The 21,849-nt window shown below is 48.5% G+C and overlaps 1 long non-coding RNA gene across 1 annotated transcript in view; it reads right to left on the bottom strand.

The window, feature by feature from the left end:
- LOC126958125 (uncharacterized) overlaps nucleotides 1-13,263 on the bottom strand; it is a 103,239-nt gene extending 89,976 nt beyond the window's left edge. The window contains exon 1 of the long non-coding RNA XR_007727116.1: nucleotides 13,073-13,263. This is a non-coding gene — a long non-coding RNA (uncharacterized LOC126958125). The remainder of the gene's footprint in view (nucleotides 1-13,072) is intronic.
- Between the last annotated feature and the right edge of the window lie 8,586 nt (nucleotides 13,264-21,849).

Below are 21,849 nucleotides of genomic sequence, written 5' to 3'. Positions count from 1 at the left end.
CGGGTGGATCACCTGAGGTCAGGAGTTCAAAACCAGCTTGACCAACATGGTGAAACCCTGTCTCTACCAAAAATACAAAAATTAGCTGGGCGTGGTGGTGGGCACCTGTAATCCCAACTACTCGGGAGGCTGAGGCAGGATAATTGCTTGAACTCAGGAGGTTGCAGTGAGCCAAGATGGTGCCTTTGCACTCCAACCTGGGTGACAGAGTGAGACTCAGTCTCAAAAAAACAAAACAAAACAAAAAAAACTGGTGCATGCCCTGAGCAGGGGATCCCCCCGCAGAAAGAAAGGGGTTCATCTAGAGCTTCACAAGCAGATCCAGGCAAAGCCAGCCTTCCCATCACAAAATGATTCATTAGTCATATGGATTTTCAGGATTTTTTGAAAGTGCTTTGCTCCAAGCACCTGATTAAACATTAATGAAAGGTCAAGGTTGTGGTGCGAGAGACCTCTGTCTCTATTCCTCAAGAATTCTCCTGCTCAATGCCATTGCCTCCTCACTTCCCTGCCTCCCCGTCTGCCCCACTGTCCAAACGCTGAGAGACAGCGCCAACAACCTGCCTCTGCTTCCTTTGGAACGGGGCATTTCCAAAGCCTTGGTTTGTAGGAACAGTTTTAGGATTCGGGTCATTTGTGGCCCTAGGTTTGACAGTTTTTCTTCTCTGCAAAGCACTTACAGACCAGAAAAAAACGGATGGTCAACACGATGGGATTTCTGCATTCAAGGCCACCTTTCCTGTAGGTTAGTATTATTGATCACTCACACCTCAAGGCCTGACAGGTAATCAATAGACCCTCTGACCCAGATATGTGACTTGGCCTGTGGGGGCTTTAAAAACAAGAAGTGAACATGGCAACTCTGGTTCACGCTTTTCATACACGAGAATTACATTTTTTTTCCCCAGAGCTGCAAAGTCGTTTCTGCTCAAATTACCCCAGCCATCTTAGGAGCACATAATCAGAGGGTTCTTTTCATTTGTTCCTGCCGGATAGTTCTGCAACCAACTTCGAGCCATTAAGAGCAAGTGACAGGCCAAACTTTGAGGAAAAAAAATCTATATATGCCCCCAAAGAGCTAGGATTCCATATCACCATTCCTTGGAAGGGGCCATTAACCTTCTAGATGTGGGAAGTAATGACACCACAGTGGGGGCAGGAGAAGAGGAAGGGGAAGAGGGTGGAAGATAGAAGCCATGGACACTGTGACCCTCATAAACAGAAGGATCATGGCTGGGGATAATGACATTGACCCTCAGGCTGTGAATTTAGTGGAATGAGGGTCAGGGGGAGCGTGAAAAACTCTCAAAGAAAAATAGAAGACAAAAAACTCTAAAACTATCATCTCCTTCAGGAAGCCAGCCCTGACACAGCTTTATATCCTATCTAGACCAGAAACCACCTCCTCAGTGGGCTCATACTTCCCTGGACATATCTATAACATTGTGTGTGTGTGTACACATATGTATATGTATGTGTATATATATGTATGTATATGTGAATACATGTATGTACTTACAGCCCTGGAGGAACAGTTCTGGGTGTACACATATGTATAGTGTACATATATATACATACGTACACACACTCGCGCACAAACAGAGCTATTGTTGCAAGGCTGTGAGTCCACTGAGGTTGAAGACAGAAATCCTAACCAGTCCTTGTCTAAATCCTAATCCCAAACAAAACCCAGCACCTGATAGACTCTCATCAAAGCCTAATGAATGCATGAATGAGTTAATGAATGAGCAAATGAGTGAATGAATTTATGAAAGAGTGAATGCATGAATTAGTGTGTGGATGAATGCATGAATGAATTTATGAATGAATGAATAAAAATGTGGCATCCAACCAAACACAGAATATCAATGGGATAATACCGTCAAGGATAACATCCATAACATCCCTAAGGACAGAGGCACCTTTCATCCCTCTCCTAGAAATTTACAAAGGAGAGTTGGCTAAGTGCAATAAAAAAGAACATAGACTTTTACATCCAGAGTTAGGACCAAATCCGGGCTCCACTACCGAAGAGAGGTTAGGCAATCTATTTAAATAGATTTTCCCTGGTTGTCCCTCAGTGTTATCATCTGAGACATGGGAATAAGATACAGCCTCGCTTAGAGTTACAGTAATAATTAGAGATACTCAGTGACTGGCACATAGTCGGCACCCCATCAATTGTTATTATCAATATTAACCATGGAGTGGCCTGGCCAAAGCTGGGGCATCTGTTTTTAAGCCAGGAAGGGTTAACCTCACAAAGAATGCCAAGGTCATTCTCAGATATTAGACCACTTGGCACTAGGTTGAGTTGCCAAAGATATTAGTCCACAACATCCTCTTCCCAACCTTGAAAAGAATAATAAATTCTAATGGGTCATTAGTGAAAATTTCCTCAAGAATTGTGAATTGACAAAGCAACAAAGGCACACTGCCTTTGTGCAAGCCAAGTTATGGTAAATATTAAGTTACCAAAAATGCCAAATGCTATAGATCAGTCAGGATAGGCTGTGCTGCAGTAACAAACAACTCCAAAATCTCAGTGGGCTAAAAATCATGATACAGGTCAGCAAGGGGACTCTGCTCAGAGATCCAGGCTTACTGAACATTTACCATCTCAAATGGTGCTGATCACCAGTGCCAGGAGGAAACAGAGATCTGGAGGGTCTCATAATTACAATTAAATGTCCAGTCTGTGGATGACATGATCTATGCACAATCATTGGTGTGAGCTAATCAACTGACACCATCCAATCAAGACAGGACCAGGATGGGCAACCCCAGCATGTGGCCAGAGTGGGAACAAAGGAAAATATTTCGCAAATAACACTAAAGGGCACCACACACCACAAGAAAAGGAAACATCCAGTAAGCTCCATTCATGCCAGCGCTGGACAGTGATGCCCACAAGAATGACTCCCAGGCAAAGGAATCAAACCCTTCCCAAGACGCAACAGCTCTGAGTAGAAGGGGAAGGTCATTGCAGAAGACAGCTTTGTTTCGCATTTAGCAAAGTGTGAGGGAGCTCTCAGAATTCCCTTACTGATCTCTTTAAAAGTCAACTGTATTCATATTAACTGGGCATCCACATCGTATCACAATACTGCCTGTGTTAGGCAAGAACAGGGCGGAACCATTCAGAAATGTGGATTCTTGCACAGAAGTGAGGAAGTGCTTCTTTCCCTAATTTGGAAGTGAGTTTAAAAATGCACAGAAAAGCAGAAATTCCTCTGGGCATATTACTCTGCCAGATATGCTGTGAGTTATTAGTAGCAGCTCTGACAGGCTTATAGGGGACTCGGCAAAGAGCCTCATTTTCCAGGTCAAGTTCATTAGGGAGTTTAAGTAGCACCTTGGTTGCAGAATCCATATGTACCCCGTCCTCTGAGGCCTATGTAGAATTAACTGAGGAGCCCCATTCTTCGCCAGGTGGAAGGCTGAGTGCTCCCCTAGATGTCTTCAGGCTCTTGAGGCTTACATTCATGTGGGCTCCTCTTGTGCAGCTTTCTTTCCCACTGGCTCTTCATCTCACCTGCCAAAGGGAAATAAGCAAAGGGAAAAAGTGGACACCACCCGGTGTGTCTGTAACAGCCTGGGGTGCAGTGCTGCAAGAACAAGATGTGGGAGTCTTGAGAGGACCGTCAGCTGGGGCACCTGTCAGAGGGTCTTGGGTTCCACACGAGGAAGCTGGACTTTATCCAGTCATTGGTGCAAGGCCAGGAAAGGATTTTAAGCAAAGAGTGAATGTGGTCAGATTCACACTTTAGATGGGTCACAGGGCAACTCCAGAAATTGGTGAGGAAGCAGGCAAAGGTGGAGAGAGAACCCAGAGGGGAAACTTTTGCAGGACTCCTGGTGAGAAGCCAAGGGTCTGACCCTGAGTTGGAAAGACAGAGAGAGAGGTGGGGAACTATTTGTGAACTAATTAAGAAAGTAAAGCCAGCAGGGCTTGGTGATTAAAAATGAGTGTAAGGGAGAGGCAGGAGTTCAGAGGGCAGTGGGAATTGATGGAGTCACAGGATGTGGAGCACAGGATGTGTTCAGAAGACAGTGAGCTTCCAGGTAAACTAGAAGGTAGGCTGCCCTTTGGGGAGTAGGAGAAGATATGACCAGAAATGTCAATCACCTTAAAAGTTAGGGGTGGCAGTGGAGAGTAGTGGCTACAAGCCTGTAATTCCAGCACTTTGGGAGGCCGAGAAGGGTGGGTCACCTGAGCTCAGGAGTTGGAGATGAGCCTAGTTAACATGGTGAAACCCCTTCTCTATTAAAAACACAAAAAATTGCCCAGGCACGGTGGCTCATGCCTGTGATCCCAGCACTTTGGGAAGCTGAGGCAGGCGGATCACAAGGTCAGGAGATCAGGACCAACCTGGCTAACATAGTGAAACCCCGTCTCTACTAAAAATACAAAAAAATTAGCCAGGCATGGTGGCATGCACCTGTAGTCCCAGCTGCTCAGGAGGTTGAGGCAGGCAAATCGCTTGAACCCAGGAGGCAGAGATTGCAGTGAGCCGAGATTGCACCACTGCACTCCAGCCTGGGCAACAGAGTGAGACTCTGTCTCAAACAAAACAAAACAAAACAAAAAAAAACACTAGCCAGGCGTGGTGGTGGGAGCCTGTATTCCCACCTACTCAGGAGACAGGCAGGAGAATCGCTTGACCCCGGGAGGTGGAAGATGCCACGAGCTGAGATCATGCCAGTGCATTCCAGCCTGGGAGGCAGAGTGAAATTCCATCAAAAGAAAGAAAGAGAGAAGAGAGAGAGAGAGAAGAGAGAGAGAGAGAGAGAGGGAGAAAGAGAGGAAGGAAGGAAGGAAGGAAGGAAGGAAGGAAGGAAGGAAGGAAGGAAGGAAGGAAGGAAGGAAGGAAGGGAGGGAGGGAGGGAGGGAGGGAGGGAGGGAGGGAGGGAGGGAGGGAGGGAGGGAGGGAGGGAAGGGAGGGAAAGGAAAGGAGGGAGGGAAAGGAAAGGAGGGAGGGAGGGAGGGAAAGGTAAGGGTCGCAGAGGGTGGGAGGAGCACTTTGTGCTAAGTTCTTTAAACACGGGACAGTCTGTGAGGGTTTTTAAGGAAAGATACAGCAGGACTGGGTTACTTTTCCAGCAGCCTGTCTGTCTAGACCGGGTAAACCAACCATGGAAGAGCTTGTGGACTAAATTCCCTGAAAATACAGACAGCAGTGTTTTCATAAGGGATGAGATCATTTTAAAGTATGTCCACAAATTCTTCAACACCACTCCGTTCTAAAGGTGGAACCTAATTCCCCTCCTCTAAACTAAAATGTGGGCCAGCTTCTAACAGAATATGAGGGAGACATGGTGTCTGGCATCCAAGACTAGATTTTAAAAGGCATGGCATTGTCCTCCTCACTTCCTCTCATGGATCACCTGCTCTGGGGGAAGCCAGCTGCCATGTCATAAGGACACTGAAGCAGCACTGTGGAGAAACTCATGTGATGAAAGACTGACACCTCCTATCAAAAACTAGGGAGGACCTGAGGCCTCTTACCAATAGCCATATAAGTACGCCATCTTGGTAGTGAATCCTTAAGTCCCAGTCAAGCCTTCGATGACTGCAGCTCGAGCTGACATCTTGGCTAAACCTCATGAGACACCATGAACCAGAACCATCTGGCTAAGACCACGAACCAGAACCATCTGGCTAAGATGTTTCCAAATTTCTGACCCTCAGCAACTATGTGACGTAGTAAATATTTGTTGTTTTTAGCCAACACATGTTGGGCTAGTTTTTACTCGGCAATAAGTAACTAATACAATGGAATTCCTGGGAAATGGTTGAAAGGTGAATGATAAAATAGAAGGGAGGAAGGATACAGGTTAAGCAGCCCTTGCCAAAGTTTAGGAAAGACACATGAGGAACCGAACAAAGGTGATGGGGATGGAAAGGAGAAAAACAGCAATGTGGGATGAAAGATGGAAACTCTAGGGATCTTGGCAACTAGTTGACCATGAGATGATATGCAGGAAAGAAAGATTATTCCAAGGTTGGGAGCCTGAGTGACCGAAAGGGACCTTCGGGAATGGAAATTATGTGGATCTGTCATTGTTATCATATACAGCATCACTGTCACCATCGTTAGTATTTAGAACAGTTTTCCTCTTAAAGAATATGTTCTCAAAAATAGCATGATCTCACTTAAGGGGGTTTCCAATCTCTTGTCATTTCAACTATTGAAGTGGCCAAAGCATGTTTTGTAACAAAAATTTTCCATTTGGCTGTTTTGTTTTCTAAAAATGCTTGTAATTACCCCCTGAGTATTTGAGGAACTTGAAGCAGGCGTGGCCTTTTTCAACAGTCAAATGAGCCAGAGAAAATCCTTTCCAGCAGTATCTTGTAGCACTTTAAATAACTGTGTGTTGACCAAGGAGCTAGCTGGCATGCACGCAGGCAGACAGCCGCCTCATCGGAATTCCCCGTGAGACGCAACGGCAAGGGCCACATCGATTGACCCATCAACACTTCAGAGTTGAGCAGAGAGAAGGAAACTCAGCTGGACATGGGGAGACACAAGTGGCGGGTGCTGATGGCCTCTTCTGTAATGGATTCTTGAGCCAGATGGTTCCTTCTGCTGGATGTCAGGGCAGCAGATGCATGTGCCTTCTCCAAGTGTCAGATGCAACCAAACACTTGGCAAAAGCTGAAGCTGGCTCCCCTGGATCAGACACAAAGAAAACCATTAGGACCCTCTTCTTTGCCTCCTCTTTAAAAGGCCACAGAAACATTAAGGGAATTCGAAGTTTACTCCAAAGTAGAAAACCTCTGGTTGCAGGCCTGCCACCAAATGAACTCATTCTCCTACAATGCGTTTATGTAAAGGTAAAGGAAAAGCAGAAAGAGGTTAGCAAGGGAAGTCATTTTATTCTTTATCTTATTTACAGATACCTGATTGATGGAACCAATGCAGAGAATCCAGGACAAGCGCCCCATGATACTAAGAGAGTTGGGTGTGGTGGCTCACATCGGTAATCCTAGCACTTTGGGAGGCCAAGGTAGAAGGATACCTTTAGGCCAACAGCCTGAGACCAGCCTGAGCAACACAGCAAGAACCTGTCTCTACAACAACTATTAACTAAAAAATTAGCCAAGTGCAGTAGAACGTGACTGTAGTCCCAGCTACTCAGAGGCTGAAGCAGGAAGATCACTTGAGCCCAGGAGTTGGAGGTTGCACTGAGCTATGATTGTACCACTGGTACTCCAGCCTGGATGACAGAGTGAGACTCTGTCTTAAAAAAAAAAAAAAAAAAAAGTTCTTCTTCTGGCTGGGGTTTTATTTGGGGACCTGTGGTTAATTACCTTCTCAACAGGTAAGTACTAACCACCTACTGCAAATTCCACTGCCCCAGACTCTGATCAGGAGAAGACTCCTGAGTAGCCCCATCTGGGCACTCTGGCCATGCTATGCAAGCTGTGTTGACCAGGCTGATGGGTTAGCTGTTTTCCCCCCTGGACCTGTGGTTCTCAGCCAGGGAGACTGTGACACCCCGTGGGATACTGGGGAATGCCTGGAGACATTTGTTCATTGCCAAATACTGGAGCAGAGGGAGGAGCTTTTGGCATCCACTAGGTAGCATCCAGAGATGCAACTGCACACCACATAATGCCCAGGACAGCCACTGGCAGCGGAATTCCCCAGCCCAGAGCACTAAATAACGCTGAGGCTGAAGAACCTTGGTCTAGATTATAAACTCCACGCAGGCCAGCATTGGGGCTTTTGTCCCCAGTGCCTAAGACACAGTGACTGATTCACAGTATGCATGAAATGGAAGGGAAAAGGGAAAGAAGGAACCAAGAGGAGGAGGGAGGAAGTCACATAGCACATTCTCAGAGAAACTTAAAGCCTGGATGGGCCGGGCACGGTGGCTCATGCCTGTAATCCCAGCACTTTGGGAGGGCGAGGCAGGCGGATCACAAGGTCAAGAGATCGAGACCATCTTGGCTAACACGGTGAAAATGCACCTATTAAATGCAAAAATGTAGCCAGGCGTGGTGGCGGGCGCCTGTAGTCCCAGCTACTCGGGAGGCTGAGGCAAGAGAATGACGTGAACCCGGGAGGCGGAGCTTGTAGTGAGCAGAGATCGTGCCCCTGCACTCCAGCCTGGGTGACAGAGCGAGACTCCATTTCAAAAAAAAAAAAAAAGGAAAAACAAAAGGCTGCATGAAGGGGCACCGTAATTTTGGCTTGACCAATGCGCTGTAGTCTCTCTGTCAAAGTGTTTCACCAACCTTCCAGATTTTTCCAGTTCAAGTCCAGTTGTTGATATCAAGTCAGATGCTCCTCCCAGAACTCAGACAACATCAATCCTCATCAGTAGCCCTCAACTCTTCGGTTTCAGAGAGCCACAAAAAAGGTGGTCTTCCTCCCTTCTCCACCCCAAGTGTGTACCCACTGTGGCCCATGAGTGGCCTTGCACAACACTGACCTTCACCATCACCCTTGGAGCTCACAACAGTTTTGACCACCCCATAGCCTACACAAGTGCACACACACAAACACACACACAGGAAGTAATGTGCAGGGCCACTTGACTCTACTGTTCCCTGCTGGAGCTGGTCACCTGAGATGGCCTCATTCTCAGTTGCAAACAAAACCTGGTGAGCTCAGAGCCCTTACATTCCAGAGTGGTCTGTACGATGTTTTCCTTCCCCTTCGGACTTGCCATCGGAGAGAAGGTAAACTCCACTGAGACAAGCTGTCATGCAAAGCCAGTTCACCACCCTCTTCCCAAAGGGATCAGTCCTCTTCTTGGGCCTCCCCAACCCACCCCAGGCAGGCATCTCCTGGTGACTGCCCTGGCTGACCTGTTGAGCAAGAAACAGATTGAAGAGAGGCTTTTGACAAGGCCTCTGCAGGCACTGCTCTGCCTGCCAAGCTTCATGGAATGCTGGAAGCATCCCCATTTGAATGAAGAATCCAGCCATTCTGTGCTCACCCAAGAAGTTTATATTTGTGTCAGTGAAGCATGCATTCTAGAAGACCATACACAAAGCCACAGCCTTAGAGACCCAGGGAGCAGCCTCCTGGGGGGCTGTCCAAAGTCAGAGCGTACTCCTTGCAGGAGATGGAAGTACCCATATCAACCATGTCTCCTCATTCCTTTTATTTCTGTATGCTGATGCTATCACATTTGTGGCTTTGCTGACCCTCAAGGGACTGCCCCTCCAGGGATAGCTAATCTCTAAGACAGCCAACAAATTGCCCCCTATCCCCAGGTATGCTTTTCAAATGCAAACAAACATATCTCGATCTCACAACTCCCTCCAGCATCCTTCTTTATTGGGTTCCCACCCTCCTGGGCCACCATTCATCCACCCTAATCACCCCAGGCCCAGGTGCCAGACAACTAGGGACAGCCTGGATGCCCCAGAACCTGGAAATTCTTCAAATTCACCAGTCCTGAGACTACTTGCCCTGCCTCTCTGCTCCACCCCAGGGAAAGCACAATAAAGGCCTCTGACCCATGTTCCCCAACCCAATCACCCTGACCAACCCGGCGCTTCCTCTTGTGAACGTGCCTCCCGTTTGCAGGAAACTGTAATTAGGATAAGGTGTTTCTTGGTGACAATTATTCCCATATCTGAGCTTCTTAGCATACGTCATCAAAACAAATCTAGAACACACAGATACTTGTGTCCACGTGGCCTGGGGCATGGTGACACAGCCTCCCCATCTCAATGCACAGAGGCAGTCAGGAGGCAGGAGGAGGCAGCGCACTGCACTGTGGAAGCTCTGACTCTAAGCAGACCCAATGCCCGTTCCCTATATCACCCCCTCTATCGTCACCACAAACTGTGAACACCGAAGAGGCACAGAAGCAGTTAAAACCCCTCGTTCATCAGAGGCAGAGTCAAGATTTGAACCCAAGACTTGAACAGTGAACAGTGGTTCTCTTTCCACCTCCTCTGGCTGCTGTCTCAATGGAGACTTTAAAGCATCAACAAGGATATGCCTTTTTTCTTTTCTGGGACCAGTGAGAGTCATGTAGAAAAGGATGTCTATGAGGGTGTCACCGCTGCTATCAGTCCCAGGGACCATGCACCCCTGTGGTCCAGTTCTCCACCATCCTCCCCAGGGACACCCAGTTATTAGGTCATCTTCAGTAGCCAATGGCCAGTAATAGCTTCTGGTGTCCCCTCTTCTTGGGACATCAGCATTTTAGCAGCACTCCAAGTGCAGAGAGGTGGCCCAGAGGGCAAGGGAGCGTGCCAACTGTTTCCCTGGCATCCCCGCTGTGGTACAGCACACTGGAGTGTTTTTGAAAACGATGCAGTGAAACCACCACGGAGGTAAAAGGTCGATTATTCCCAGCCACAGCTGCTCTGTGGGGACGACTTTATAGCACCGCTCGGGCAGTACCGACAGGGAAAATGGCATTTGGGAAGCGTGGGAACTGCCAGCATCACTCATGCCTAAAGCCGGCCTTCCTGCTCGAAGCCAGGAGGCTTATTAAGGTCTTTCAACCACAGCTGAGAATAAATGAGTTTTTTTCAGAGCCCACATTGAAAGAGAGCCATCTCCTGACGTTCCAGCATTTGCACAGATCCCATGGTAGCAAAGAGAAATGAAAATATTAATAGCTTGTGCTATGAGAAGGCACTTGAAGAAGGTTCTGATTTTAAATCTGCTTTCACATGGGATACCTTGAGAAGAAATAAAATCGTCTGTTCTTGTTCCTGCATAATTACAGAGACTCATCGGACACACACAAAATAAAGAAGGTTCTTTTTTTAAAGGCAGAAGTACTATATGCTTCGAAAATGCCAATCTCATAAAAGACAAAAGAAATGCTGTGGAAATGGTCCAGATCAAGGAATCTAAAGAGACATGACAGCTAAATGTAGTATCTGCCCCTAAACCGGATCCTGTACTATGGAGGAGGGGGGATGCTATAAAGGTCATTATTAAACCAAGAGGCAAAATTAGAATACAGACAGTAGATAAGATGAAAGTATTGCATCAATGCAAATTGGTGTCAGTGACTGCACTGTGATGACATAAGAGGTTATCTCCATTGTTAGGAAATACCCACTGGAGTGCTGAAGCGCAAAGGGCCATGTTCCATAAAATTCACCCTCCAATGGCTCAGGAAAAAAAATGACCCACAAGCGAGTTGAAATAAAAAGTACACAGGAGTGCCTTGTACTATCTACATTTTTGCATCTCTTGTCAATTTAAAATTAATTCCAAAAAAAAAGGCTCTGCACTTTTTTTTTTTTTTTTTTTTTTTTGAGACAGTCTCACTCTGTCACCCAGGCTGGAGTGCAATGGTGTGATCTCGGATCTCGCCTCACTGCAACCTCCGCCTCCTGGGTGCAAGTGATTCTCCTGCCTCAGCCCCCCGAGTAGCTGGAACTACAGGTGTGTGCCACAACACTCACCCAATTTTTGTATTTTTAGTAGAGACTGGGTTTCTGCATGGTGCCCAGGCTGGTCTCGAACACCTGGCCTCAAGCGATCTGCCCACCTCAGCCTCCCAAGTGTTGGGATTACATCCATAAGCCACTGTGCCCGGTCAAGTAGTCTGCTTGTAAATCTTATCTTTGAGTAACTGCAGGCAGAGGGAGAGAATGTTCCACCACTAGAGCATAAGCTGACAGCAAAGTGTGACCAGCAGGGGTGGGGACGAGCTTGGGGCCCAGGAGAAGGCTGATGCCAATTTTCTCAAGTCCCACTGGATTCCAGGGGCTGCCCCAGGCCCTATCACAGTGGGGAGCAAAACTGACAGTCTCAGGAGGCTTACAGCCTGAAGGAGGAGGAGGAGGAGGAGGAGGAGGAAAGGAAAGAGGATGAGGAGGAGAGGGGAGGAGAATGGGGAAGAGGAGGAGGGGAATGGGGAGAAGGAGGAGGGGAATGGGGAGGAGGAGGAGGGGAATGAGGGGAGGAGGAGGGGAACGGGGAGGAGGAGGGGGAAGCAGAGAGACGGGCCAAAAATCACACCAGTAGATGGGTCATAGCAAACTGTTAAAAGCTATAAGGGAGAAGTTCAAAAAAAATCTAAAACACTGGCCTTAGCAACATGGTGATATCCCATCTCTTTAAAAAAAAAAAAAAAAAAAAAAGGTAATTAATTAGCTGAATGTGGTGTTACCCATGTGTGGTCTCAGCTACTAGAGAGACTGAGGCAGGAGGCTCGCTTGAGCCCAGGAATTCAAGGTCACAGCGGACTTTGATTGCACCACTGTACTCCAGCGTGGGCAGCAGAGTGAGACCCCATCTCTTAAATTAAAAAAAAAAAAAATCTAAGACAGTAAATTGGGGGAGGCTGATATAATTTAGCTGCTTGTCTCTCCAAATCTTATGCTTAAGTGTAAACCCCAATGTCGCAGGTGGGGCCTGTGGGGGGTGTTTGGGCCATGGGGGCGGATCCCTTGGGAATGGCTTGCTTGGTGCTGTCCCCACCACAGTGGGTGAGTCTTTGAGACCTGGTTGTTTAACAGGGTGTGGCACTCCCCCTCTCTCTTGCTCCTGCTCTTTGCATGTGATGCTGACTTCCCACCCCACCCCCTGCCTTCCGCCATGATTGGAAGCTTCCTGAAGCCCCCGCCAGAGGCAGGCGCTGGTACCATGCGCTACCGCCTACAGAACTGTGAGCCAATTAAACTTATTTTGCTTGTAAATTATCCAGCTGCAGGTATTTCTTTATAACAATACACGAACACCCTAACACAGGGTCCTATGAGAAAGTAAAACCAGAAACCTGAATTAGTGTTTCTGGAACACTAAAGCAAAAGCTGAGGGAGGCTTGAGGAGCGGGGCATTTGAGGGGTGGTCTTGAGGGGCTCGTTGAAGCATTTGCCTGAAAACACCTAGCAAGAAAGGGGCGAGGGCAGCTCCCAGGCATCCCGGATTGAGCAATTAGGTGAGTGGAGTGCCAGTCACTGAGAGGAGACCCTGCCGGGAGCCTCACTCAGCTCCAGGGGTGCTGTCTACACAGCAATTTCCTGCACTTGTATTTCATGTTCATCCACCTCCCTCTCTCCATCTGGTCCCTATGGACAGGTCGGCTCTGGCTGGCCGCTTCTCCTGGTCCAGAGGTTTCCCACTGCCCTCACCTAGTCTTCTGTGCTGTGGCTGTGGTGCCTTTCTCTTCCTCAGAAGATGCCTGATTCCAAAGCTGCAGCCCTCAGCGATGCCTGTCAGCAGTCTCAGGGGTAGGGCATAGGCGACTGTGCACTTTCTCTTAAACCTTCCAGGTGGATTCAAAGCTCTGTCCTTTGGGAGTCCCCATTGTCTGCAAAGCTGCGCTGAGGGAGGAGGTGGGGCCTCGGGTGGAACAGTCGCGAACCCTGGGTCCCCTCCTTGCCCCTGGAGCCAATGAGGAGAGACACATCCCAAGAAGGCCCCAGGCTGAGGCAGACCCCTCAGTCGGGACACCACAGCTCCTAGGACCTCTACTGCAGACCTGAGGGCCTCTGGCTTGGAGGCAACGAGGCCTGGAATCAAAGGCCTGGTTTGGAATCCTGCCTCCGCCTCCCTGTGCCTCCACTTCCCCACCTGTGTACTGGGACGCCACAGTCCCTCCCTCGTAGAGGTGCAATGAGAGTTCAGTGCGTTCGTTCTCATTGCTGCCCTGTGTTTATTACTATCACCATTACGGCCTCATCCTCCAAGGAAACTGCTGCTGGAAAGGCCAAGGTTGCTGCGTGTGTCCCCGCAGCTCCCTGCAGCGAGTGTCTCCTCAGTCTTGGCCCGACCCTGCCGTCCCTCGTCTGCTCCCACAGCGCCCACGGACCACTCAATCGCGTGCCCAGCCCTGCAGTCCTCAAGCCCAGCAGATCGCTCCTTCTCTCTCGGGGCCTTCTGCGGGCCCCTTGCCAATCTGTGGCGTTTTTCCTTTTCCTCCCTGTCATGGCTGAATTGATGCTCAAACACAAAAGAATGCGGGATGCAATCAGATTAGAGACTTCCCGTGAGAAGAAAATCGCCTGTCGCCACTTTTATGAGCGCTCGGCAAGGGAGGGCCTTGATATTAGGGTCCGTGACGGGAACTCTGCCACCCCAAGGGGCTTGGTCTTGGGTGGGGGCAGCATGCGGGGCGTGGAGAGGGAGACCTGTAAAGTCCTAAAGGCTCTCCAGCGACAATCCCACAGTCAGCGTTCCCTCTAGGCCAAGCCTCCTGGTTGCATATCATTTCCTGGACATCTTAGTGAGGTCGGCCTCAGCTCACAGTGGCACGTCGTTATTACACTTCGGGGACTCGGGTGGGACCCTGGGAAGCCAGGAGACAGGCGCCGGCGCGCCACGCGGAGCCGATAGGAAAGTGCAACAGCGCCATCTAGTGGCCGCGCTGGGAGGCTGCGGAGAGCGCGCGCCGCGACCCAGGACCCACCGTCCGCAGGAAAACGTGATCCCTGCGATGCGTGGTCACAGCGCAGCAGCACGGCCTTTGGAGCTTCTTAAATAACATCAATGCCACCTCAGTAAGAGAAGTAAGGGCCAAAACGCTTAAAGGATTTTGACCTATTCGGCTTGGGTGTTGTGGAGAGCCCTAAAAGGGGACGCTGTAGCGGGATTCTCAGCTCTCCTGGACTAGTGGGACCCCCGTGCGCCGCCAATGGGGTCTTAGGACCTGTCTGCCTGGGCTAGAGCCGGCCCAGGAGCCTGTTTGCTGGGAGTGCGGGTCAGCAAAACTGTCACAGAAAATCCTCCAAAGGAAGGGAAAACCTGTGTTCTCAGGGAAGGTGCCCTACAGAACGCAGGTACCCACCCCTGAGTATGCAACGGCGTCCCCCAGAGGGCTTGAGGTTGTGATTCGCAGGTCTGAGGTGAGAGCTGAGGATCTGCGTTTCTAGCAAGTCCTCCGTTGATGGTGATGTTGCTGGTCTGGGGAGCACCTTGAGACCCACTCTTAAGCCTCATAGCTATTTAAGCTGGGCTGCTTCTTCCTGAACATTTGAAAAATTTCCCGTGATCTACACTTATCTTGCTCCACCCACGCTGGCAGAGTTCTAGAGCCTGAGTCTGGGACTTTTCAGGAAAAGCCAGAGAGGCGCTGGGTGGGGGTAGGGGGTCATGGGAAAGGGGATACAATGGAGCTGAACATGGGGCTCTCTCCCACCCGCTACGCTCTGGCAGCGCAGATCCACCAGGAGTTAAAGTCATACCCAGCCCCAGGCCTGCAAAGGCTGTTGGTCCCAAATGCAGCATCCAGACAGTCAGTGAGGGCAGAATGCTTACACTCTGGAGGCTTAACATTCTGTGGAGGACAGGTCTGGGGTCATCTGTGCAACATAAATGCTCATGGATTTGCACCACCTTTACAGAAAGATTTGTACTGGGGACATTTTATGCTAGAGATTTATCAACACAAATGAAAAGATTCCGTTCTGATACAACCACCGTGATTTCATGAGACGGTCCTTTCTTCAGCCTGCAGTCTATGGATCTCTGGCTGACACTTAGGCCAACAAGACCACGTGTGCATTCAGTCAATCGGAGGTGAGCAGTGCTCTTTAGTGCAGTCCTGTTACATTCCAGCCAGTCAGACAGCAAGCATGTTCAGCCAATCAGAAGTAAGCATTGCTCTGAGCTCCATCCCCATCACATTCAGCCTAAACAGACCACAAATGCATTCAGCCAATCGGAAGTGATCACTACTGTGAGCCCTCACCCACAGGGATCCACAATATTGTCGTAACTGTTCTATTAATTCATAAATGGCCTCCATTGATGTGGCCGTTAATATGCACTGTAGATCAGCTGAAAAGTGATGTGTCTGCACTAGGAACTCACTGTTTATCACAAATGTATGCCCATGACAAAAACGTATACAAGCAGGCTGGGCACAGTGGCTCACACCTGTAACCTCAACATTTTGGGAGGCCAAGACTGGAGGATCACCTGAGGTCAGGAGTTCAAGACCAACCTGGCCAACATGGTGAAACCCCATCTCTACTAAAAATTCAAAAATTTAGCCAGGCATGGTGGTGAGTGCCTATAATTCCAGCTACTCAGGAGGCTGAGGCAGGAGAATCGCTTGAACCCAGGAGGCAGAGGTTGCAATGAGCTGCGATTGCACCCATGCACTCCAGCTTGGGAAACACAGTGAGATTCCACCTAAAAAAAAAAAAAAAAAAGAAAGAAAGAAAGAAAAAAAGTATACAAGCAAGAAAAGAAAGTTAACACCCCCAGAGTTGATTTATCCATTAAGTACATAGGCATCTCGCCGAAGGCCCAAGGAAATATTTTAATTTATTTTTTAGAAAAGTAAGTAAATACAATCTGTCTTGGAGTATATTTGTCTTTATACCAACACAGTACCAAAATATGTTTTTTAATATTTTTATGGAGGAAGGGGCCTATGAAGGCAAAAGTTCGTAAGGCCCAGGAAAGTCATGCTTCAAGCAAATAGGAAGAATTGGATCATTCTGAAGGCCTGTACAGCTCTAACTATCTGCGGTTCCATATAACCATTCTCTTTTCCCTCCATTATCACAAAAGATAGTCGATTGGGGAGAAGGAACGTGTCAGTCTGGACTGTTGGTTTCAGGGGCAGAAAACCAACTTAGGCAAATTAACTTAGGCCAAAGAGGAAGACTTTTAACTCTTGTCACTGAAAACTCTAGGAGTAGTTCTGGCTTCAGGCAGAGCTGGGTTCAGAGACTCAGTAAACCCCAGGTTCCCAGGTCTCCCCGTCTCTCAGCTCCCATTCCACTTTCTGGCCCTGCCCTGTAGCCACAAGATGGCAGCAGCTTTTTCACACTCACTTCTACAATTTTCAGCCATCTGAGGCTCATTCTGTCTGGACCAGCTCAAGCCAACTTGCCACCCTGAGTGACTCAGGAGAATCCTATGCTCTGACTGGCTTAGGCCTGGGTCACCTGCCTTATTCTAAGCACCAGGTAAGAGGCAGAGAGAGCGATTTAGGGCAAAACTCGGGCTATTCTGGAAGCAGAGAAAAAGAATGCAGAAGGCAGATGACACCTGCTGAATGGACTGCCCTTCTGATCTGCACCGTGGAACAGCTGCTCCACCTTACAGCTGAGATACCTCCACCTACATCAGCTTATCGCACCACCCAGCAACACCGGGACCAGGATATTATCATCCCCTCTTCACAGATGAGGAGACTGAGGCTCAGAGAATTAAACTTCCCACCCAAGATCACCTGCCGTGAACACAAAGCCATATCAAGATTCCAAATGTGTTCTGCCACTTAACCAGTCTCCCGGTTCTGTGTTTTCTCTTTGTTGTACAGGAAGTGAGGAGAGAGGATTATCACAAACCTGAGAGAGGAAGAGGAGGAGAAAACACAGAAAGGATGAAAAATCCCTGACGAAGTTTTACCAAGGTGCCTCCGCGCCACCCCGTCCCACGTGCTGTTGGGTTCATTGCTCTCCATTTAGGAGCCTTCTTCCCAGCCTTTTTAGTTGTTTACCAAACATATTGATTTCCATGTCATCTTCACGATTTTGCCACTTGTATTTTTGTTTACTTATTTTCTTAAGTCAACTCATTATTATACTTGCAAACATGTATGTAAATATCAACTTCATAGGGCAACTGTCAATCAAAAGGAGTGCCACTTGCCTCAAATAAAAATTAACTTCAGGATCAACAGAGAACTAATAAACTTAATAACAGCCATCCACACATCCCTCAAAATCATCTCACATCCAAAGCAGGGTCCTCAGACTAACTCTGGGGAATCAGAGCTACCTGGTCACACTGGAACACCAGCAATCACTGTGCTCTTTATTCTGACACGTGCATTCTGCCAGGCATGCCCTGCACCTCCCTTGTGCTCTGATATGCAGGGGAAGGAAGGCAGAGGTCCCTAAGATCAGGAGGCATGGGCGACCCACTCCAAATGTGGCCAGCATACTGCTGGATTACAGCCCTGTCCGCATTCCCCCACCACAATGCCACTAGTTCTTCCATTATCAAAAGAGTTCCACTATCAAACTAGGGTACCAGAAATCCTCCCCTAACCAAAAATATTTCCCCTACCCTCCTTGGTTTTATTCCTTTGGGTAAGATCTCTTCATTTTGGAGATTTTTTTTTTTTTTTTTTTTTTTTTTTTTTTTTGAGACAGAATCTTGCTCTGTTGCCCATGCTAGAGTGCAGTGATGCGATCTTGGCTCACTGCAACCTTCCCCCTCCAGGTTCAAGCAATTCTGGTGCCTCAGTCTCCCGAGTAGCTGGGACTACAGGTGCGTGTCACCACACCTGGCTAAATTTTTTTTGTATTTTAGTAGAGACAGGGTTTCACCATGTTGCCCAGGGTGGTCTCAAACTCCTCAGCTCAGGCAATCCACCTGTCCCGGCCTCCCAAAGTGCTAGGATTACAGGCGTGAGCCACTGTATCCAGCCTGGATTGTTCTTTATAACAGCATGAAACAGGAAGGACCCTAAACATTCAAGAGGAGGAAAGCAGTGGTGTCCACCATGGTGCAGCTATGTGACGAGATCTTATGCAGAATTAAAGTATGACGGGCCAGGTGGGGTGACTCACGCCTCTAATCCCAGCACTTACGGATGCTAAGGTGGGAAGATCACTTGAACCCAGGAGTTCAAGACTGTCTTTATTTAAAAAAAAAAAAAAGTATGATGGTTAAAACATTGGGGTAAAATAACTCAGGTAGTTCTCACATTTTTAAAAAGCAGAAATTAAACTGCATGTGCGGTATGATTTCTAGTATAGAATAAAATGCTGCACTTTTAAAGCAAATTCTAGCTGTATATACACCAACAATAGCATTGTTAGTGGTGTACTCCTTGGGCAGTGTGTGGAAATATAGCAAGATATGACTAATTAAATGCAAGAGTCCCTGTTCCCACTCAGGGCGTCCCAGCTGCCTGGGACACCCAGCTCTGCCACTGCATGCCCTACAAACTGTCATCTGGACCTCAGGCTAGGATGCTAACCCAGGTGTGTGCTGAGCCCATGCACCTCAGGGTTTCTTCATGAAGGACACCACAACAGCCGGAATGCCACCGGATGTGGCAGAGTCCAAGTTCTCCTGGGGATTCTTTCTATCTCTTCAGACTTTCAGCTGACACTCACACAGTGCTGGTTGCATCAATGCTGAGGACACTGTGAGCCCTGACCCTGACTTCAGGGAGCTTACAATCAATCTAGCATAAATATCCACAAGTGAACCCCACCTGCCCCTCCTCAGAAGTCCCCTCCTCTATTCATCTCACTGGCTGCACCTGCATCTCATCCTTGGGAGCCAAGGGCTATAGAAGGACAATTTTCTGCCATACCCACGAGTCTGTACCAGTTCTGAGCATAGCACCTGGCCCATGGAAGCCACCAGTGTGCATGGGAAGGATGACTGCATGAACCAGTGTTTTTTTTTGTTTTTGTTTGTTTGTTGAGACAGGGTCTCGCTCTGTTGCCCAGGCTGGAGTACTAAGGTGGAATCACAGCTGACTGCAGCCTCAAACTGGTGGCCTCAAGCAATCTTCCTACCTTAGCCCCCCGAGTAGCTGGGGTTACAGGTGTGTGTGACCACAGTCAGCTAATGTTTTCATTTTTTGTAGAGATGGTGTCTCACTATGTTGCCCAGGCTGGTATTGAACTCCTGAGCTCAAGCAGTCCTCCCACCTCAGCCTCCCAAAGTGCATGAACCAGTTTTAAAACAGTAATTAGAACTTCTGTAAGCTGAGAGCATGCTATCCTTAAATCGGTAGTCCCCAGAGGCACGGGGCACCCGGTGGCCAGAAGGATCTTGGGCACCTCTGTTACCAGTCCAGCTTGGTTTAACTAGGGGGAGGGCTCCTTGGACCAGAAGGGCATCTTCTATCCCTCCCACTCCAATTCAAGTACCAGGTGTGGCTCCCCAGCTCCCCGCTATCTCAGTTCAACCTCCCTGGGGGCAGGTGGGGGCACCCGGCCCCAGCATGCTCTGTTGGCTGTTCCACTTCCTTGTTCCCTCTCTTCCCTCTTCTCACCCTTAGTTCCATTCTCCTCATTGTTGCAAGCCAGGGTCACCATGGTCCAGGACGCTGCAAATTTACCTTCATCTTCCCAGCGAATCCTGCCAGGGAGACACTGTCCCCATTTTATAAGCAAAGCACACTGGCCCCAAAGTATTTTGGCGGCTGCTGCTGCTGAAAGAAGCCAAATAACACATCAAAAAACTACAGATGAAAATGGGGCCAAATTGATGACACAGAACAGAAGGGAGTCCAGATCACAGCTGGATGGGGGAGTGCCTCTAGGCCCATGGCCCCAGTGTTTTCTATAAGATGCCCAAGGGCCAGAGAGGCTAAGAGGGAGGAAGGGGACAGCCCCCACTGCACCCCCCAGCTTTCATGCCTGGGTGGGGAATCCCAAGGAATAGGTGAGTCTCAAGGCCCCCCACTTTCAACCTGTGGTGAAGGGAGGCAGGGTGCATTGTAGTGGGTTTAGTTGAATTTTTTATGTATGTATTTATTTATTTGCAAGTCTATGGGATTAATGAAGTAATTCGGGAAATCTGGGGTCTGCACTCCTGGACTCACAATGAAAGCTAAACATTTTTTTTCGTAATCCCAGCACTTTGGGAGGCCGAGGTGGTCGGATCACATGAGGTCGGGAGTTCAAGACCAGCCTGGCCAACATGGTGAAATCCCGTCTCTACTAAAAATACAGAAATTAGCTGGGCGTGGTGGTGGACGCCTGTAGTCCCAGCTACTCAGGAGGCTAAAGCAGGAGAATCCCTTGAACCGGGGAGGCAGAGGTTGCAGTGAGCTGAGATCACAACTGCACTCCAGCCTGGGAGACAGAGCTAGACAAGAAGAAAGAGAGAAAGAGAGAAAGACAGAAAGAGAGAAAGAGAGAAGGAAACAAGGAAAGAAGGAAAGAAGGAAGGAAGGGAGGAAGGAAGGAGAGAGAGAGAGAGAGAAAGAAAGGAGGGAGGGAGGGAAGAAAGAAAGAGAGAGAGAGAGAAAGAGAAAGAAAGAAAGAAAACAAAGAAAGAAAGAAAGAAAGAAAGAAAGAAAGAAAGAAAGAAAGAAAGAAAGAAAGAAAGAAAGAAAGAAAGAGAAAGAAAGAAAGAAAGAAAGAAAGAAAGAAAGAAAGAAAGAAAGAAAGAAAGAAAGAAAGAAAGAAAGAAAGAAAGAAAGAAAGAAAAGAAAAGAAAAGAAAAAGAGAGAGGAGGAGGAAAGAGGAAGAGGAAGGAAGAGGAAGAGAGACACGCGAGCCCCTTTTAAGAATAAATCTTTTTAAGAATAAATCTCAGCTGTGTTATCTGTCTTGTCACATCACTGAAGTGTGGGGATGAGGAGAACATAGTTCCACATTGACACAGATGAGCTGTTTACATCGAAGCAGACGAGCAGGCAGGAGTGTGCAGTCTGTGCCGCTCTCTGTTTCTTTCACCTGTTAAGCGCAGAGTTTCTAGCTGCAACTAAAGACCCACCCACGCCGAGTGCCCTTGGATTCTGTGGGAGGGCGGGCCCGTGTCCAACGCCTGGGGACACCGACTTGGAGCTGCGGACCTTAGAGCGCGCCCGGCGGGCTTTGGTTTGGGCAAGGCTGCCATCGTGTGGCCGCCATGGGTATTTCCCTCGGAAAGCGGCCGGGCAGCGAGCGGTCAGCTGGCAGGCGCCCGCGCGTCTTGGTTTTACAGGGGTCCACGCTCTCCGCAAGTCTGTCCTGAGATCGCCATTTTCTCCCAACAGCCAGAATGGGGCTCACTGCTGCAACCCGGGTCTCAGTCTTCTCCAGGGCACCTCCTAGGCCGTGCCCCGAGCCTTGACTGCAGTAGGTGGTGGTTTCTCCTCTAAAGGAAGAACTTGCCTGTCAGGGCAGTCCACAGTTCAAAATGTGACGCATACCAGAGCTCAGGCTTGGTATCAATCTTAGCATAGCATTTCAGGCTGAATAACTCTTTTATG

Source organism: Macaca thibetana, chromosome 7 (assembly GCF_024542745.1).
Source record: "Macaca thibetana thibetana isolate TM-01 chromosome 7, ASM2454274v1, whole genome shotgun sequence".
Taxonomy (NCBI): domain Eukaryota; kingdom Metazoa; phylum Chordata; class Mammalia; order Primates; family Cercopithecidae; genus Macaca; species Macaca thibetana.
Note: the sequence above shows the minus strand (reverse complement) of the source record. Positions and strands in the feature narration are given on the sequence as shown.